Genomic DNA, 20,802 nt, shown 5'->3' on the forward strand with positions numbered 1-20,802 from the left:
CACGAATTCTTTGATTTCGGTGATGGTTAGGTTAGGTTGGGTTAGGTTTGTTAAATTAAGCGAGGTTTGTGTTAACCTGACAATCTCGAATTCTTTGATTTCGGTTATAGTTTGGCTAGGTTGGGTTAAGTTTGGTGAGGTAAGCGAGTTTTTTGTATAACTTACAATCTTGAATTCTTTGATTTCGGTGATAGTTAGGTTAGGTTTGGTTAGGTTTGGTAAATTGAGCGAGGTTTCTGTTAATCTAACAATCTCGAATTCTTTGATTTCGGTGATGGTGAGGTTAGGTTGGGTGAGATTTGGTGAGGTAAGCGAGTTTTTTGTAAATTATTGCAATGTCGAATTCTTTGATTTCGGTGATAGTAAGGCTAGATTTGGTTAGGTTTGGTGAGGTAAGCGAGTTTTGTGTAAATCTTACAATCTCGAATTCTTTGATTTCGGTGATAGTTAGGTTAGGTTGGGTTAGGTTTGTTAAATTAAGCGAGGTTTGTGTAAATCTTACAATCTCGAATTCTTTGATTTCGGTGATGGTTAGGTTAGTTTGGGTTAGGTTTGTTAAATTAAGCGAGGTTTGTGTTAACCTAACAATCTCGAATTCTTTGATTTCGATGATAGTGAGGCTAGGTTGGGTTAAGTTTGGTGAGGTAAGCGAGTTTTTTGTATAACTTACAATCTTGAATTATTTGATTTCGGTGATAGTTAGGTTAGGTTGGGTTAGGTTTGGTAAAATAAGCGAGGGGTCTGTTAATCTAACAATCTCGAATTCTTTGATTTCGGTGATGGTGAGGTTAGGTTGGGTGAGGTTTGGTGAGGTAAGCGAGTTTTTTGTATTTTATTGCAATGTCGAATTCTTTGATTTCGGTGATAATAAGGCTAGGTTTGGTGAGGTTAGCGAGTTTTTTGTATATTTTTGCAATGTCGACTTCTTTGATTTCGGTGATAGTTAGGCTACGTTGGTTTAGGTTTGGTGAGGTTAGCGAGTTTTTTGTAAATCTTACAATTTCGAATTCTTTGATTTCGGTGATAGTAAGGTTAGGTTGGGTTAGGTTTGGTAAATTAAGTGAGGTTTGTGTAAATCTTACAATCTCAAAGTCTTTGATTTCAGTGATGGTTAGGTTAGGTTGGGTTAGGTTTGGTGAGGTAAGCGGATTTTTTGTATAATTTTGCAATTTTAAATTTTTTGATTTAGGTGATAGTAAGGCTAGGTTGGGTGAGGTTCGGTGAGGTTAGCGAGATTTGTTTAAATCTTACAATCTCGAATTCTTTGATTTCGGTGATAGTTAGGTTAGGTTGGGTTGAGCTTGGTGAGGTCCGCGAGTTTTTTGTATATATATTTGCAATGTCGAATTCTTTGATCTCGGTGATAGTTAGGCTAGGATACGTAAGGTTTGGTGAGGTAAGCGAAGTTTGTGTAAATCTTACAATCTTGAATTCTTTGATTTCGGTGATAGTTAGGTTAGGTTGGCTTAGGTTTGGTGAGGTCAGCGAGATTTTTGTAAATCTTTCAATCTCGAATTCTTTGATTTCGGTGATAGTTAGGTTAGGTTTGGTGAGGTAAGCGAGTTTTTTGTATAATTTTGCAATTTTGAATTCTTTGATTTCGGTGATAGTAAGGCTAGGTTGGGTGAGGTTCGGTGAGGTTAGCGAGATTTGTGTAAATCTAACAATCTCGAATTCTTTGATTTCGGTGATAGTTAGGTAAGGTTGGGTTAGATTTGGTAATGTTAGTGACTTTTGTGTAAATCTTACAATCTCGAATTTTTTGATTTCGGTGATGGTTAGGTTAGGTTGGTTTAGGTTTGGTGAGGTATGCGAGTTTTTTGTATATTTTTGCAATGTTGAATTCTTTGATTTCGGTGATAGTAAGGCTAGGTTGGATTAGGTTTGGTGAGGTTAGCGAGATTTGTTTAAATCTTACAATCTCGAATTCTTTGATTTCGGTGATAGTTAGGTTAGGTTGGGTTGAGCTTGGTGAGGTCCGCGAGTTTTTTGTATATATATTTGCAATGTCGAATTCTTTGATCTCGGTGATAGTTAGGCTAGGATGGGTAAGGTTTGGTGAGGTAAGCGAAGTTTGTGTAAATCTTACAATCTTGAATTCTTTGATTTCGGTGATAGTTAGGTTAGGTTGGCTTAGGTTTGGTGAGGTCAGCGAGATTTTTGTAAATCTTTCAATCTCGAATTCTTTGATTTCGGTGATAGTTAGGTTAGGTTTGGTTAGGTTTGGTAAATTGAGCGAGGTTTCTGTTAATCTAACAATCTCGAATTCTTTGATTTCGGTGATGGTGAGGTTAGGTTGGGTGAGATTTGGTGAGGTAAGCCAGTTTTTTGTAAATTATTGCAATGTCGAATTCTTTGATTTCGGTGATAGTAAGGCTAGGTTTGGTTAGGTGTGGTGAGGTAAGCGAGTTTTGTGTAAATCTTACAATCTCGGATTCTTTGATTTCGGTGATAGTTAGGTTAGGTTGGGTTAGGTTTGTTAAATTAAGCGAGGTTTGTGTAAATCTTACAATCTCGAATTCTTTGATTTCGGTGATGGTTAGGTTAGTTTGGGTTAGGTTTGTTAAATTAAGCAAGGTTTGTGTTAACCTTACAATCTCGAATTCTTTGATTTCGATGATAGTGAGGCTAGGTTGGGTTAAGTTTGGTGAGGTAAGCGAGTTTTTTGTATAACTTACAATCTTGAATTATTTGATTTCGGTGATAGTAAGGTTAGGTTGGGTTAGATTTGGTAATGTTAGCGAGCTTTGTGTAAATCTGACAATCTCGAATTCTTCGATTTCGGTGATGGTAACGTTAGGTTGGTTTATCTTTCATGAGGTAAGCGAGTTTTTTATATATTTTAGCAATGTCGAATTCTTTGATTTCGGTGATGGTTAGGTAAGGTTGGTTTAGGTTTGGTGAGGTAAGCGAGTTGTTTGTATATTTTTGCAATGTCGAATTCTTTTTATTCGGTGATAGTTAGGCTAGGTTGGGTTAGGTTTGGTGAGGTTAGCGATATTTGTGTAAATCTAACAATCTCGAATTCTTTGATTTCGGTGATGGTTAGGTTAGGTTGGGTTAGGTTTGTTAAATTAAGCGAGGTTTGTGTTAACCTTACAATCTCGAATTCTTTGATTTCAGTGATAGTTAGGCTAGTTGGGTAAAGTTTGGTGAGGGAAGCGAGTTTTTTGTATAACTTACAAACTTGAATTCTTTGATTTCGGTGATAGTTAGGTTAGGTTGGGTTGGGTTTGTTAAATTAAGCGAGGTTTGTGTAAACCTTACAATCTCGAACTCTTTGATTTCGGTGATGGTTAGGTTAGGTTTGATGAGGTAAGCGAGTTGTTTGTATATTTTTGCAATGTCGAATTCTTTGAATTCGGTGATAGTAAGGCTAGGTTGGGTTAGGTTTGGTGAGGTTAGCGAGATTTGTGTAAATCTAACAATCTCGAATTCTTTGATTTCGGTGATAGTTAGGTTAGGTTGGGTTAGATTTGGTAATGTTAGCGACTTTTGTGTAAATCTAACAATCTCGAATTCTTTGATTTCGGTGATTGTTAGGTTAGGTCGGGTTGAGTTTGGTGAGGTCCGCGAGATTTTTGTATAATTTTTCAATGTCGAATTCTTTGATCTCGGTGATAGTTAGGCTAGGTTGGGTTAGGGTTGGTGAGGTAAGCGAAGTTTGTGTTAATCTTACTATCTTGAATTCTTTGATTTCGGTGATAGTTAGGTTGGGTTGGCTTAGGTTTGGTGAGGTCAGCGAGATTTTTGTAAATCTTTCAATCTCGAATTCTTTGATTTCGGTGATGGTTAGGTTAGGTTGGGTTATGTTTCATGAGGTAAGCGAGTTTTTTATATATATTTGCAATGTCGAATTCTTTGAATTCGGTGATGGTTAGGTAAGGTTGGGTAAGGTTAAGTGAGGTAAGCGAGTTTTTTGTATATTTTTGCAATGTCGAATTCTTTGATTTCGGTGATAGTGAGGCTAGGTTGGGTTAAGTTTGGTGAGGTAAGCGAGTTTTTTGTATAACTTACAATCTTGAATTATTTGATTTCGGTGATAGTAAGGTTAGGTTGGGTTAGATTTGGTAATGTAAGCGAGTTTTGTGTAAATCTTACAATCTCGAATTCTTTGATTTCGGTGATGGTTAGGTTAGGTTAGGTTAGGTTTGGGGAGGTAAGCGAGTTTTTTGTATATTTTTGCAATGTCAAATTCTTTGATTTCGGTGATAGTAAGGCTAGGTTGGGTTAGGTTTGGTGAGGTTAGCGAGATTTGTGTAAATCTGACAATCTCGAATGCTTTGATTTTGGTGATAGTAAAGCTAGGTTGGCTTAGGTTTGGTGAAGTCAGCGAGATTTTTGTAAATCTTTCAATCTCGAATTCTTTGATTTCGGTGATAGTTAGGTTAGGTTGGGTTAGGTTTGGTAAATTAAGCGAGGTTTCTGTTAATCTAACAATCTCGAATTCTTTGATTTCGGTGATGGTGAAGTTAGGTTGGGTTAGGTTTGGTGAGGTTAGCGAGTTTAGTGTAAATCTTAAAATCTCGAATTATTTGATTTCGGTGCTGGTTAGGTTAGGTTGGGTTAGGTTATGTGGGCTTAGCGAGTTTTTTGTAAAACTTACACTCTCGATTTCTTTGATTCCGGTGATGGTAACGTAAGGTTGGGTAAGTTTGGTGAGGAAAGCGAGTTTTGTGTAAAAATCTAACAATCTCGATTTCTTTGATTTCGGTGATAGTAAGGTTAGGTTGGGTTAGGTTTGTTAAATTAAGCGAGCATTGTGTGAACCTTACAATCTCGAATTCTTTGATTTCGGTGATAGTTAGGTTAGGTTAGATTAGGTTTGGTGAGGTTAGCGAGTCTTTTGTATATTTTTGCAATGTCGAATTCTTTGATTTCGGTGATAGTTAGGTTAGGTTGGGTTAGATTTGGTAATGTTAGCGAGTTTTGTGTAAATCTTACAATCTCGAATTCTTTGATTTCAGTGATAGTTAGGTTAGGTTGGGTTAGGTTTGGTAAATTAAGCGAGGTTTGTGTAAATCGTACAACCTCGAATTCTTTGATTTCGGTGATGGTTAGGTTAGGTTAGGTTAGGTTTGTTGAGGTTAGCGAGTTTTTTGTATATTTTTGCAATGCGGAATTCTTTGATATCGGTGATAGTTAGGCTAAGTTGGGTGAGGTTTTGTGAGGTTAGCGAGTTTTGTGTAAATTTTTCAATCTCGAATTATTTAATTTAGGTGCTGGTTAGGTTAGGTTGGGTTAGGTTATGTGGGTTTTGCGAGCTTTTTGTAAAACTAACAATCTCGAATTCTTTGATTTCGGTGATGGTAACGTAAGGTTGGGTTAGATTTGGTGAGGAAAGCGAGTTTTGTGTAAAAATCCAACAATCTCGAATTCTTTGATTTCGGCGATAGTTAGGTGAAGTTGGGTTAGGTTTGGTGAGGTTAGCGAGATTTGTGTAAATCTTACAATCTCGAATTCTTTGATATCGGTGATAGTTAGTTAGGTTGGGTTAGGTTTGGTAAATTAAGCGAGGTTTGTGTAAATCGTGCAACCTCGAATTCTTTGATTTCGGTGATGGTAAGGTTAGGTTGGGTTAGGTTTGGTGAGGTTAGCGAGTTTTTTGTATATTTTTTCAATGTCGAATGCTTTGATTTCGTTGAAAGTTAGGCTAGGTTAGGTTAAGTTTTGTGAGGTAAGCGAGTTTTGTGTTAATCTTACAATCTTGAATTCTTTGATTTCAGTGATGGTAACGTTAGGTTTGGTGAGGTAAGCGAGTTTTTTGTATATTTTAAAAATGTCGAATTCTTTGATTTCGTTGATAGTTAGGTTAGGCTGGGTTAGGTTTGGTAAATAGAACGAGGTTTGTGTAAATCGTACAATCTCGAATTCTTTGATTTCGGTGATAGTTAGGTTTGGTTGGGTTGGGTTTGGTGAGGAAAGCGAGTTTTTTGTATATTTTTGCAATGTGGAATCCTTTGATCTCGGTGATAGATAGGCTTGGTTGGGTTAGGTTTGGTGAGGTAAGCGAGTTTTTGTGTAAATCCTGCAATCTCTTGCAATCTCTTGCAATCTCTTGCAATCTCAAGAATTCTTTGATTTCGGTGAGGTCCGCGAGTTTTTTGTAAATTTTTGCAATGTCGAATTCTTTGATTTCGGTGATAGTTAGGCTAGGTTTGGTAAGGTTATGTGAGGTTAGCGAGTTTTGTGTAAATCTTACAATTTAGAATTCTTTGATTTCGGTGATGGTAACGTAAGGTTAGGTTAGGTTTGGTGAGGAAAGCGAGTTTTGTGTAAAAATCCAACAATCTCGAATTCTTTGATTTCGGTGATAGTTAGGTAAGGTTGGGTTGGGTTTGGTGAGGAAAGCGAGTTTTTTGTATATTTTTGCAATGTGGAATCCTTTGATCTCGGTGATAGTTAGGCTAGGTTGGGTTAGGTTTGGTGAGGTTAGCGAAGTTTGTGTAAATCTTACAACCTCGAATTCTTTGATTTCGGTGATAGATAGGTTATTTTGGGTTAGGTTTGTTAAATTAGCGAGGTTTGTGTCAACCTTACAATATTGAATTCTTTGATTTCGTTGATAGTTAGGCTAGGTTAGGTTAGGTTTTGTGAGGTAAGCGAGTTTTGTGTTAATCTTACAATCTTGAATTCTTTGATTTCAGTGATGGTAACGTTAGGTTTGGTGAGGTAAGCGAGTTTTTTGTATATTTTAAAAATGTCGAATTCTTTGATTTCGTTGATAGTTAGGTTAGGCTGGGTTAGGGTTGGTAAATAAAACGAGGTTTGTGTAAATCGTACAATCTCGAATTCTTTGATTTCGGTGTTTGTTGGGTTAGGTAGGGTTAGGTTTGATGATGTAAGCTAGTTTTTTGTATATTTAAGCAATGTCGAATTCTTTGATATCGGTGATGGTAAGGTTAGGTTGGGTTAGGTTTGGTGAGGAAAGTGAGTTTTTTGTATATTTTTGCAAAGTCGAATTCTTTGATTTCGGTGATGGTTAGGTTAGGTTGGGTTAGGTTTGATAAGGTAAGCGAGTTTTTTGTATATTTTTGCAATGTCGAATTCTTTGATTTCGGTGATGGTTAGGTTAGGTTGGGTTAGGTTTGGTGAGGTAAGCGAGTTTTTTGTATATTTTTAAAAAGTCGAATTCTTTGATTTCGGTGATGGTTAGGTTAGGTTGGGTTAGGTTTGGTGAGGTAAGCGAGTTTTTTGTATATTTTTGCAAAGTCGAATTCTTTGATTTCGGTGATGGTAAGGTTAGGTTGGGTTAGGTTTGGTGAGGTAAGCGAGATTTGTGTTAATCTTACAATCTCGAATTCTTTGATTTCGGTGATAGTTAGGTTAGGTTGGGTTAGGTTTGGTAATTTAAACGAGGTTTGTGTAAATCTTACAATCTCAAATTCTTTGATTTCGGTGATGGTTAGGTTAGGTTGGGTTAGGTTTGATGAGGTAAGCGAGTTGTTTGTATATTTTTGCAATGTCGAATTCTTTGAATTCGGTGATAGTAAGGCTAGGTTGGGTTAGGTTCGGTGAGGTTAGCGATATTTGTGTAAGTCTAACAATCTCGAATTCTTTGATTTCGGTGATAGTAAGGTTAGGTTGGGTTAGGTTTGGTAAATTAAGCGAGGTTTGTGTAAATCTGACAATCACGAATTCTTTGATTTCGGTGATGGTTAGGTTAGGTTGGGTTAGGTTTGTTAAATTAAGCGAGGTTTGTGTTAACCTTACAATCTCGAATTCTTTGATTTCGGTTATAGTTTGGCTAGGTTGGGTTAAGTTTGGTGAGGTAAGCGAGTTTTTTGTATAACTTACAATCTTGAATTCTTTGATTTTGGTGATAGTTAGGTTAGGTTGGGTTGGGTTTGTTAAATTAAGCGAGGTTTGTGTAAACCTTACAATTTCGAATTCTTTGATTTCGGTGATGGTTAGGTTAGGTTGGGTTAGGTTTGATGAGGTCATCGAGTTGTTTGTATATTTTTGCAATGTCGAATTCTTTGAATTCGGTGATAGTAAGGCTAGATTGGGTTAGGTTTGGTGAGGTATGCGAGATTTGTGTAAATCTTACAATCTCGAATTCTTTGATTTCGTTGAAAGTTAGGCTAGGTTAGGTTAGGTTTTGTGAGGTAAGCGAGTTTTGTGTTAATCTTACAATCTTGAATTCTTTGATTTCAGTGATGGTAACGTTAGGTTTGGTGAGGTAAGCGAGTTTTTTGTATATTTTAAAAATGTCGAATTCTTTGATTTCGTTGATAGTTAGGTTAGGCTGGGTTAGGTTTGGTAAATAAAACGAGGTTTGTGTAAATCGTACAATCTCGAATTCTTTGATTTCGGTGTTTGTTGGGTTAGGTAGGGTTAGGTTTGATGATGTAAGCTAGTTTTTTGTATATTTAAGCAATGTCGAATTCTTTGATATCGGTGATGGTAAGGTTAGGTTGGGTTAGGTTTGGTGAGGAAAGTGAGTTTTTTGTATATTTTTGCAAAGTCGAATTCTTTGATTTCGGTGATGGTTAGGTTAGGTTGGGTTAGGTTTGATAAGGTAAGCGAGTTTTTTGTATATTTTTGCAATGTCGAATTCTTTGATTTCGGTGATGGTTAGGTTAGGTTGGGTTAGGTTTGGTAAGGTAAGCGAGTTTTTTGTATATTTTTGCAAAGTCGAATTCTTTGATTTCGGTGATGGTAAGGTTAGGTTGGGTTAGGTTTGGTGAGGTAAGCGAGTTTTGTGTTAATCTGACAATCTCGAATTCTTTGATTTCGGTGATAGTTAGGTTAGGTTGGGTTAGGTTTGGTAATTTAAACGAGGTTTGTGTAAATCGTACAATCTCAAATTCTTTGATTTCGGTGATGGTTAGGTTAGGTTGGGTTAGGTTTGATGAGGTAACAATCTCGAAGTCTTTGATTTCGGTGTTGGTTGGGTTAGGTAGGGTTAGGTTTAATGATGTAAGCTAGTTTTTTGTATATTTAAGCAATGTCGAATTCTTTGATATCGGTGATGGTTAGAATTGGTGAGATAAGCGAGTTTTGTGTAAATCTTTTAATCTTGAATTTTTTTGATTTTGGTGATGGTAAGGTTAGGTTGGGTTAGGTTTGGTGGGGAAAGTGAGTTTTTTGTATATTTTTGCAAAGTCGAATTCTTTGATTTCGGTGATGGTAAGGTTAGGTTGGGTTAGGTTTGGTGAGGTAAGCGAGTTTTGTGTTAATCTTACAATCTCGAATTCTTTGATTTCGGTGATAGTTAGGTTAGGTTGGGTTAGGTTTGGTAATTTAAACGAGGTTTGTGTATATCGTACAATCTCGAATTCTTTGATTTCGGTGATGGTTAGGTTAGGTTGGGTTAGGTTTGATGAGGTAAGCGAATTGTTTGTATATTTTTGCAATGTCGAATTCTTTGAATTCGGTGATAGTAAGGCTAGGTTGGGTTAGGTTTGGTGAGGTTAGCGAGATTTGTGTAAATCTAACAATCTCGAATTCTTTGATTTCGGTGATTGTTAGGTTAGGTTGGGTTAGGTTTGGTAAATTAAGCGAGGTTACTGTTAATCTAACAATCTCGAATTCTTTGATTTCGGTGATGGTTAGGTTAGGTTGGTTTAGGTTTGGTGAGGTAAGCGAGTTGTTTGTATATTTTTGCAATGTCGAATTCTTTTTATTCGGTGATAGTTAGGCTAGGTTGGGTTAGGTTTGGTGAGGTTAGCGATATTTGTGTAAATCTAACAATCTCGAATTCTTTGATTTCGGTGATAGTTAGGTTAGGTTGGGTTGAGCTTGGTGAGGTCCGCGAGTTTTTTGTATATATATTTGCAATGTCGAATTCTTTGATCTCGGTGATAGTTAGGCTAGGATGGGTTAGGTTTGGTGAGGTAAGCGAAGTTTGTGTAAATCTTACAATCTTGATTTATTTGATTTCGGTGATAGTTAGGTTAGGTTTGGTTAGGTTTGGTAAATTGAGCGAGGTTTCTGTTAATCTAACAATCTCGAATTCTTTGATTTCGGTGATAGTTAGGTTAGGTTTGGTTAGGTTTGGTAAATTGAGCGAGGTTTCTGTTAATCTAACAATCTCGATTTCTTTGATTTCGGTGATAGTTAGGTAAGGTTTGGTTAGGTTTGGTAAATTGAGCGAGGTTTCTGTTAATCTAACAATCTCGAATTCTTTGATTTCGGTGATAGTTAGGTTAGGTTTGGTTAGGTTTGGTAAATTGAGCGAGGTTTCTGTTAATCTAACAATCTCGAATTCTTTGATTTCGGTGATGGTGAGGTTAGGTTGGGTGAGATTTGGTGAGGTAAGCGAGTTTTTTGTAAATTATTGCAATGTCGAATTCTTTGATTTCGGTGATAGTAAGGCTAGGTTGGGTTAGGTTTGGTGAGGTTAGCGAGATTTGTGTAAATCTTACAATCTCGAAGTCTTTGATTTCGGTGATAGTTAGGTTAGGTTGGGTTGAGTTTGGTGAGGTCCGCGAGATTTTTGTAAATCTTTCAATCTCGAATTCTTTGATTTCGGTGATTGTAAGGTTAGGTTAGGTTAGGTTTGGTAAATCTAGCGAGGTTTCTGTTAATCTAACAATCTCGAATTCTTTGATTTCGGTGATGGTTAGGTTAGGTTGGTTTAGGTTTGGTGAGGTAAGCGAGTTGTTTGTATATTTTTGCAATGTCGAATTCTTTTTATTCGGTGATAGTTAGGCTAGGTTGGGTTAGGTTCGGTGAGGTTAGCGATATTTGTGTAAATCTAACAATCTCGAATTCTTTGATTTCGGTGATAGTTAGGTTAGGTTGGGTTAGGTTTGGTAAATTAAGCGAGGTTTGTGTAAATCTGACAATCACGAATTCTTTGATTTCGGTGATGGTTAGTTTAGGTTGGGTTAGGTTTGTTAAATTAATCGAGGTTTGTGTTAACCTTACAATCTCGAATTCTTTGGTTTCAGTGATAGTTAGGCTAGGTTGGGTTAAGTTTGGTGAGGTAAGCGAGTTTTTTGTATAACTTACAATCTTGAATTGTTTGATTTCGGTGATAGTTAGGTTAGGTTGGGTTGGGTTTGTTAAATTAAGCGAGGTTTGTGTAAACCTAAATATCTCGAATTCTTTGATTTCGGTGATGGTTAGGTTAGGTTGGGTTAGGTTTGATGAGGTCATCGAGTTGTTTGTATATTTTTGCAATGTCGAATTCTTTGAATTCGGTGATAGTAAGGCTAGATTGGGTTAGGTTTGGTGAGGTTAGCGAGATTTGTGTAAATCTTACAATCTCGAATTCTTTGATTTCGGTGATAGTTAGATTAGGTTGGGTTGAGCTTGGTGAGGTCCGCGAGTTTTTTGTATATATATTTGCAATGTCGAATTCTTTGATCTCGGTGATAGTTAGGCTATGATGGGTTAGGTTTAGTGAGGTAAGCGAAGTTTGTGTAAATCTTACAATCTTGAATTCTTTGATTTCGGTGATAGTTAGGTTAGGTTTGGTTAGGTTTGGTAAATTGAGCGAGGTTTCTGTTAATCTAACAATCTCGAATTCTTTGATTTCGGTGATAGTTAGGTTAGGTTTGGTTAGGTTTGGTAAATTGAGCGAGGTTTCTGTTAATCTAACAATCTCGAATTCTTTGATTTCGGTGATAGTTAGGTTAGGTTTGGTTAGGTTTGGTAAATTGAGCGAGGTTTCTGTTAATCTAACAATCTCGAATTCTTTAATTTCGGTGATGGTGAGGTTAGGTTGGGTGAGATTTGGTGAGGTAAGCGAGTTTTTTGTAAATTATTGCAATGTCGAATTCTTTGATTTCGGTGATAGTAAGGCTAGGTTTGGTTAGGTTTAGTGAGGTAAGCGAGTTTTGTGTAAATCTTACAATTTCGAATTCTTTGATTTCGGTGATAGTTAGGTTAGGTTGGGTTGGGTTTGTTAAATTAAGCGAGGTTTGTGTAAACCTAAATATCTCGAATTCTTTGATTTCGGTGATGGTTAGGTTAGGTTGGGTTAGGTTTGATGAGGTCATCGAGTTGTTTGTATATTTTTGCAATGTCGAATTCTTTGAATTCGGTGATAGTAAGGCTAGATTGGGTTAGGTTTGGTGAGGTTAGCGAGATTTGTGTAAATCTAACAATCTCGAATTCTTTGATTTCGGTGAGAGTTAGGTAAGGTTGGGTTAGATTTAATAATGTTAGCGACTTTTGTGTAAATCTTACAATCTCGAATTCTTTGATTTCGGTGATAGTTAGGTTAGGTTTGGTTAGGTTTTGTAAATTGAGTGAGGTTTCTGTTAATCTAACAATCTCGAATTCTTTGATTTCGGTGATGGTGAGGTTAGGTTGGGTGAGATTTGGTGAGGTAAGCGAGTTTTGTGTAAATTATTGCAATGTCGAATTCTTTGATTTCGGTGATAGTAAGGCTAGGTTGGGTTAGGTTTGGTGAGGTTAGCGAGATTTGTGTAAATCTTACAATCTCGAAGTCTTTGATTTCGGTGATAGTTAGGTTAGGTTGGGTTGAGTTTGGTGAGGTCCGCGAGATTTTTGTAAATCTTTCAATCTCGAATTCTTTGATTTCGGTGATTGTTAGGTTAGGTTAGGTTAGGTTTGGTAAATCTAGCGAGGTTTCTGTTAATCTAACAATCTCGAATTCTTTGATTTCGGTGATGGTTAGGTTAGGTTGGTTTAGGTTTGGTGAGGTAAGCGAGTTGTTTGTATATTTTTGCAATGTCGAATTCTTTTTATTCGGTGATAGTTAGGCTAGGTTGGGTTAGGTTCGGTGAGGTTAGCGATATTTGTGTAAATCTAACAATCTCGAATTCTTTGATTTCGGTGATAGTTAGGTTAGGTTGGGTTAGGTTTGGTAAATTAAGCGAGGTTTGTGTAAATCTGACAATCACGAATTCTTTGATTTCGGTGATGGTTAGTTTAGGTTGGGTTAGGTTTGTTAAATTAATCGAGGTTTGTGTTAACCTTACAATCTCGAATTCTTTGGTTTCAGTGATAGTTAGGCTAGGTTGGGTTAAGTTTGGTGAGGTAAGCGAGTTTTTTGTATAACTTACAATCTTGAATTCTTTGATTTCGGTGATAGTTAGGTTAGGTTGGGTTGGGTTTGTTAAATTAAGCGAGGTTTGTGTAAACCTAAATATCTCGAATTCTTTGATTTCGGTGATGGTTAGGTTAGGTTGGGTTAGGTTTGATGAGGTCATCGAGTTGTTTGTATATTTTTGCAATGTCGAATTCTTTGAATTCGGTGATAGTAAGGCTAGATTGGGTTAGGTTTGGTGAGGTTAGCGAGATTTGTGTAAATCTTACAATCTCGAATTCTTTGATTTCGGTGATAGTTAGATTAGGTTGGGTTGAGCTTGGTGAGGTCCGCGAGTTTTTTGTATATATTTTTGCAATGTCGAATTCTTTGATCTCGGTGATAATTAGGCTATGATGGGTTAGGTTTGGTGAGGTAAGCGAAGTTTGTGTAAATCTTACAATCTTGAATTCTTTGATTTCGGTGATAGTTAGGTTAGGTTTGGTTAGGTTTGGTAAATTGAGCGAGGTTTCTGTTAATCTAACAATCTCGAATTCTTTGATTTCGGTGATAGTTAGGTTAGGTTTGGTTAGGTTTGGTAAATTGAGCGAGGTTTCTGTTAATCTAACAATCTCGAATTCTTTGATTTCGGTGATAGTTAGGTTAGGTTTGGTTAGGTTTGGTAAATTGAGCGAGGTTTCTGTTAATCTAACAATCTCGAATTCTTTGATTTCGGTGATAGTGAGGTTAGGTTGGGTGAGATTTGGTGAGGTAAGCGAGTTTTTTGTAAATTATTGCAATGTCGAATTCTTTGATTTCGGTGATAGTAAGGCTAGGTTTGGTTAGGTTTAGTGAGGTAAGCGAGTTTTGTGTAAATCTTACAATTTCGAATTCTTTGATTTCGGTGATAGTTAGGTTAGGTTGGGTTGGGTTTGTTAAATTAAGCGAGGTTTGTGTAAACCTAAATATCTCGAATTCTTTGATTTCGGTGATGGTTAGGTTAGGTTGGGTTAGGTTTGATGAGGTCATCGAGTTGTTTGTATATTTTTGCAATGTCGAATTCTTTGAATTCGGTGATAGTAAGGCTAGATTGGGTTAGGTTTGGTGAGGTTAGCGAGATTTGTGTAAATCTTACAATCTCGAATTCTTTGATTTCGGTGAGAGTTAGGTAAGGTTGGGTTAGATTTAATAATGTTAGCGACTTTTGTGTAAATCTTACAATCTCGAATTCTTTGATTTCTGTGATAGTTAGGTTAGGTTTGGTTAGGTTTTGTAAATTGAGTGAGGTTTCTGTTAATCTATCAATCTCGAATTCTTTGATTTCGGTGATGGTGAGGTTAGGTTGGGTGAGATTTGGTGAGGTAAGCGAGTTTTGTGTAAATCTTACAATCTCAAATTCTTTGATTTCGGTGATAGTAAGGCTAGGTTTGGTTAGGTTTGGTGAGGTAAGCGAGTTTTTTGTATAACTTACAATCTTGAATTATTTGATTTCGGTGATAGTAAGGTTAGGTTGGGTGAGATTTAGTAATGTAAGCGAGTTTTGTGTAAATCTTACAATCTCGAATTCTTTGATTTCGGTGATGGTTAGGTTAGGTTAGGTTAGGTCTGGTGAGGTAAGCGAGTTTTTTGTATATATTTGCAATGTCGAATTCTTTGATTTCGGTGATAGTAAGGCTAGGTTGGGTTAGGTTTGGTGAGGTTAGCGAGATTTGTGTAAATCTGACAATCTCGAATGCTTTGATTTTGGTGATAGTAAAGATAGGTTGGCTTAGGTTTGGTGAAGTCAGCGAGATTTTTGTAAATCTTTCAATCTCGAATTCTTTGATTTCGGTGATAGTTAGGTTAGGTTGGGTTAGGTTTGGTAAATTAAGCGAGCATTGTGTGAACCTTACAATCTCGAATTCTTTGATTTCGGTGATAGTTAGGTTAGGTTAGATTAGGTTTGGTGAGGTTAGCGAATTTTTTGTATATTTTTGCAATGTCGAATTCTTTGATTTCGGTGATAGTTAGGTTAGGTTGGGTTAGATTTGGTTATGTTAGCGAGTTTTGTGTAAATCTTACAATCTCGAATTCTTTGATTTCAGTGATAGTTAGGTTAGGTTGGGTTAGGTTTGGTAAATTAAGCGAGGTTTGTGTAAATCGTACAACCTCGAATTCTTTGATTTCGGTGATGGTTAGGTTAGGTTAGGTTAGGTTTGTTGAGGTTAGCGATTTTTTTGTATATTTTTGCAATGCGGAATTCTTTGATTTCGGTGATAGTTAGGCTAAGTTTAGTGAGGTTTGGTGAGGTAAGCGAGTTTTGTGTAAATCTTTCAATCTCGAATTATTTAATTTAGGTGCTGGTTAGGTTAGGTTGGGTTAGGTTATGTGGGTTTTGCGAGTTTTTTGTAAAACTAACAATCTCGAATTCTTTGATTTCGGTGATGGTAACGTAAGGTTGGGTTAGATTTGGTAAGGTTGGGTTAGATTTGGAGGAAAGCGAGTTTTGTGTAAAAATCCAACAATCTCGAACTCTTTGATTTTGGTGATAGTTAGCTTTGGTGAGGTTAGCGAGTTTTGTGTAAATCTTACATTCTCGAATTCTTTGATTTCGGTGATAGTTAGGTTAGGTTGGGTTAGGTTTGGTAATTTAAACGAGGTTTGTGTAAATCGTACAATCTCGAATTCTTTGATTTCGGTGATGGTTAGTTTAGGTTGGGTTGGGTTTGATGAGGTATGCGAGTTTTTTGTATATTTTTGCAATGTCGAATTCTGTGATTTCAGTGATAGTTAGGTTAGGTTGGGTTAGGTTTGGTAAATTAAGCGAGGTTTGTGTAAATCTAACAATCTCGAATTCTGTGATTTCGGTGATGGTTGGGTTAGGTTTGGTGAGGTTAGCGAGTTTTGTGTAAATCTTACAATCTCGAATTCTTTGATTTCGTTGATAGTTAGGCTAGGTTAGGTTAGGTTTTGTGAGGTAAGCGAGTTTTGTGTTAATCTTACAATCTTGAATTCTTTGATTTCAGTGATGGTAACGTTAGGTTTGGTGAGGTAAGCGAGTTTTTTGTATATTTTAAAAATGTCAAATTCTTTGATTTCGTTGATAGTTAGGTTAGGCTGGGTTAGGTTTGGTAAATAAAACGAGGTTTGTGTAAATCGTACAATCTCGAATTCTTTGATTTCGGTGTTTGTTGGGTTAGGTTGGGTTAGGTTTGATGATGTAAGCTAGTTTTTTGTATATTTAAGCAATGTCGAATTCTTTGATATCGGTGATGGTAAGGTTAGGTTGGGTTAGGTTTGGTGAGGAAAGTGAGTTTTTTGTATATTTTTGCAAAGTCGAATTCTTTGATTTCGGTGATGGTTAGGTTAGTTTGGGTTAGGTTTGATAAGGTAAGCGAGTTTTTTGTATATTTTTGCAAAGTCGAATTCTTTGATTTCGGTGATGGTAAGGTTAGGTTGGGTTAGGTTTGGTGAGGTAAGCGAGTTTTTTGTATATTTTTGCAAAGTCGAATTCTTTGATTTCGGTGATGGTTAGGTTAGGTTGGGTTAGGTTTGGTGAGGTAAGCGAGTTTTTTGTATATTTTTGCAAAGTCGAATTCTTTGATTTCGGTGATGGTAAGGTTAGGTTGGGTTAGGTTTGGTGAGGTAAGCGAGTTTTGTGTTAATCTTACAATCTCGAATTCTTTGATTTCGGTGATAGTTAGGTTAGGTTGGGTTAGGTTTGGTAATTTAAACGAGGTTTGTGTAAATCGTACAATCTCAAATTCTTTGATTTCGGTGATGGTTAGGTTAGGTTGGGTTAGGTTTGATGAGGTAAGCGAGTTGTTTGTATATTTTTGAAATGTCGAATTCTTTGAATTCGGTGATAGTAAGGCTAGGTTGGGTTAGGTTCGGTGAGGTTAGCGATATTTGTGTAAGTCTAACAATCTCGAATTCTTTGATTTCGGTGATAGTAAGGTTAGGTTGGGTTAGGTTATGTGGGTTTTGCGAGTTTTTTGTAAAACTAACAATCTCGAATTCTTTGATTTCGGTGATGGTAACGTAAGGTTGGGTTAGATTTGGTAAGGTTGGGTTAGATTTTGAGGAAAGCGAGTTTTGTGTAAAAATCCAACAATCTCGAACTCTTTGATTTTGGTGATAGTTAGCTTTGGTGAGGTTAGCGAGTTTTGTGTAAATCTTACATTCTCGAATTCTTTGATTTCGGTGATAGTTAGGTTAGGTTGGGTTAGGTTTGGTAATTTAAACGAGGTTTGTGTAAATCGTACAATCTCGAATTCTTTGATTTCGGTGATGGTTAGTTTAGGTTGGGTTGGGTTTGATGAGGTATGCGAGTTTTTTGTATATTTTTGCAATGTCGAATTCTGTGATTTCAGTGATAGTTAGGTTAGGTTGGGTTAGGTTTGGTAAATTAAGCGAGGTTTGTGTAAATCTAACAATCTCGAATTCTGTGATTTCGGTGATGGTTGGGTTAGGTTTGGTGAGGTTAGCGAGTTTTGTGTAAATCTTACAATCTCGAATTCTTTGATTTCGTTGATAGTTACGCTAGGTTAGGTTAGGTTTTGTGAGGTAAGCGAGTTTTGTGTTAATCTTACAATCTTGAATTCTTTGATTTCAGTGATGGTAACGTTAGGTTTGGTGAGGTAAGCGAGTTTTTTGTATATTTTAAAAATGTCAAATTCTTTGATTTCGTTGATAGTTAGGTTAGGCTGGGTTAGGTTTGGTAAATAAAACGAGGTTTGTGTAAATCGTACAATCTCGAATTTTTTGATTTCGGTGTTTGTTGGGTTAGGTTGGGTTAGGTTTGATGATGTAAGCTAGTTTTTTGTATATTTAAGCAATGTCGAATTCTTTGATATCGGTGATGGTAAGGTTAGGTTGGGTTAGGTTTGGTGAGGAAAGTGAGTTTTTTGTATATTTTTGCAAAGTCGAATTCTTTGATTTCGGTGATGGTTAGGTTAGTTTGGGTTAGGTTTGATAAGGTAAGCGAGTTTTTTGTATATTTTTGCAAAGTCGAATTCTTTGATTTCGGTGATGGTTAGGTTAGGTTGGGTTAGGTTTGGTGAGGTAAGCGAGTTTTTTGTATTTTTTTGCAAAGTCGAATTCTTTGATTTCGGTGATGGTTAGGTTAGGTTGGGTTAGGTTTGGTGAGGTAAGCGAGTTTTTTGTATATTTTTGCAAAGTCGAATTCTTTGATTTCGGTGATGGTAAGGTTAGGTTGGGTTAGGTTTGGTGAGGTAAGCGAGTTTTGTGTTAATCTTACAATCTCGAATTCTTTGATTTCGGTGATAGTTAGGTAAGGTTGGGTTAGGTTTGGTAATTTAAACGAGGTTTGTGTAAATCGTACAATCTCAAATTCTTTGATTTCGGTGATGGTTAGGTTAGGTTGGGTTAGGTTTGATGAGGTAAGCGAGTTGTTTGTATATTTTTGCAATGTCGAATTCTTTGAATTCGGTGATAGTAAGGCTAGGTTGGGTTAGGTTCGGTGAGGTTAGCGATATTTGTGTAAGTCTAACAATCTCGAATTCTTTGATTTCGGTGATAGTAAGGTTAGGTTGGGTTAGGTTTGGTAAATTAAGCGAGGTTTGTGTAAATCTGACAATCACGAATTCTTTGATTTCGGTGATGGTTAGGTTAGGTTGGGTTAGGTTTGTTAAATTAAGCGAGGTTTGTGTTAACCTTACAATCTCGAATTCTTTGATTTCGGTTATAGTTTGGCTAGGTTGGGTTAAGTTTGGTGAGGTAAGCGAGTTTTTTGTATAACTTACAATCTTGAATTCTTTGATTTTGGTGATAGTTAGGTTAGGTTGGGTTGGGTTTGTTAAATTAAGCGAGGTTTGTGTAAACCTTACAATTTCGAATTCTTTGATTTCGGTGATGGTTAGGTTAGGTTGGGTTAGGTTTGATGAGGTCATCGAGTTGTTTGTATATCTTTGCAATGTCGAATTCTTTGAATTCGGTGATAGTAAGGCTAGATTGGGTTAGGTTTGGTGAGGTATGCGAGATTTGTGTAAATCATACAATCTCGAATTCTTTGATTTCGTTGAAAGTTAGGCTAGGTTAGGTTAGGTTTTGTGAGGTAAGCGAGTTTTGTGTTAATCTTACAATCTTGAATTCTTTGATTTCAGTGATGGTAACGTTAGGTTTGGTGAGGTAAGCGAGTTTTTTGTATATTTTAAAAATGTCGAATTCTTTGATTTCGTTGATAGTTAGGTTAGGCTGGGTTAGGTTTGGTAAATAAAACGAGGTTTGTGTAAATCGTACAATCTCGAATTCTTTGATTTCGGTGTTTGTTGGGTTAGGTAGGGTTAGGTTTGATGATGTAAGCTAGTTTTTTGTATATTTAAGCAATGTCGAATTCTTTGATATCGGTGATGGTAAGGTTAGGTTGGGTTAGGTTTGGTGAGGAAAGTGAGTTTTTTGTATATTTTTGCAAAGTCGAATTCTTTGATTTCGGTGATGGTTAGGTTAGGTTGGGTTAGGTTTGATAAGGTAAGCGAGTTTTTTGTATATTTTTGCAATGTCGAATTCTTTGATTTCGGTGATGGTTAGGTTAGGTTGGGTTAGGTTTGGTGAGGTAAGCGAGTTTTTTGTATATTTTTGCAAAGTCGAATTCTTTGATTTCGGTGATGGTAAGGTTAGGTTGGGTTAGGTTTGGTGAGGTAAGCGAGTTTTGTGTTAATCTTACAATCTCGAATTCTTTGATTTCGGTGATAGTTAGGTTAGGTTGGGTTAGGTTTGTTAAATTAAGCGAGGTTTGTGTAAATCTGACAATCACGAATTCTTTGATTTCGGTGATGGTTAGGTTAGGTTGGGTTAGGTTTGTTAAATTAAGCGAGTTTTGTGTTAACCTTACAATCTCGAATTCTTTGATTTCGGTGATAGTTAGGCTAGGTTGGGTAAAGTTTGGTGAGGTAAGCGAGGTTTGTGTAAACCTTACAATCTCGAATTCTTTGATTTCGGTGATGGTTAGGTTAGGTTGGGTTAGGTTTGATGAGGTAAGCGAGTTGTTTGTATATTTTTGCAATGTCGAATTCTTTGAATTCGGTGATAGTAAGGCTAGGTTGGGTTAGGTTTGGTGAGGTTAGCGAGATTTGTGTAAATCTAACAATCTCGAATTCTTTGATTTCGGTGATAGTTAGGTTAGGTTGGGTTGAGTTTGGTGAGGTCCGCGAGTTTTTTGTATATTTTTGCAATGTTGAATTCTTTGATTTCGGTGATAGTAAGGCTAGGTTGGGTTAGGTTTGGTGAGGTTAGCGAGATTTGTGTAAATCTTACAATCTCGAAGTCTTTGATTTCGGTGATAGTTAGGTTAGGTTGGGTTGAGTTTGGTGAGGTCCGCGAGATTTTTGTAAATCTTTCAATCTCGAATTCTTTGATTTCGGTGATTGTTAGGTTAGGTTGGGTTAGGTTTGGTAAATCTAGCGAGGTTTCTGTTAATCTAACAATCTCGAATTCTTTGATTTCGGTGATAGTTAGGTTAGGTTGGGTTAGGTTTGGTAAATTAAGCGAGGTTTGTGTAAATCTGACAATCACGAATTCTTTGATTTCGGTGATGGTTAGTTTAGGTTGGGTTAGGTTTGTTAAATTAATCGAGGTTTGTGTTAACCTTACAATCTCGAATTCTTTGATTTCGGTGATAGTTAGGTTAGGTTTGGTTAGGTTTGGTAAATTGAGCGAGGTTTCTGTTAATCTAACAATCTCGAATTCTTTGATTTCGGTGATAGTTAGGTTAGGTTTGGTTAGGTTTGGTAAATTGATCGAGGTTTCTGTTAATCTAACAATCTCGAATTCTTTGATTTCGGTGATGGTGAGGTTAGGTTGGGTGAGATTTGGTGAGGTAAGCGAGTTTTTTGTAAATTATTGCAATGTCGAATTCT

The 20,802-nt window shown here is 36.6% G+C and overlaps 1 protein-coding gene across 1 annotated transcript in view; it reads right to left on the minus strand.

Moving 5' to 3' along the window:
• The window catches only part of LOC143918863 (aminopeptidase N-like), a 184,188-nt gene that overhangs the window by 31,154 nt on the left and 132,232 nt on the right, over positions 1-20,802 (minus strand). The gene's annotated exons all lie outside the window — the stretch shown is intronic.

Source organism: Arctopsyche grandis, chromosome 11 (genome assembly GCF_051622035.1).
Source record: "Arctopsyche grandis isolate Sample6627 chromosome 11, ASM5162203v2, whole genome shotgun sequence".
Taxonomy (NCBI): Eukaryota; Metazoa; Arthropoda; class Insecta; order Trichoptera; family Hydropsychidae; genus Arctopsyche; species Arctopsyche grandis.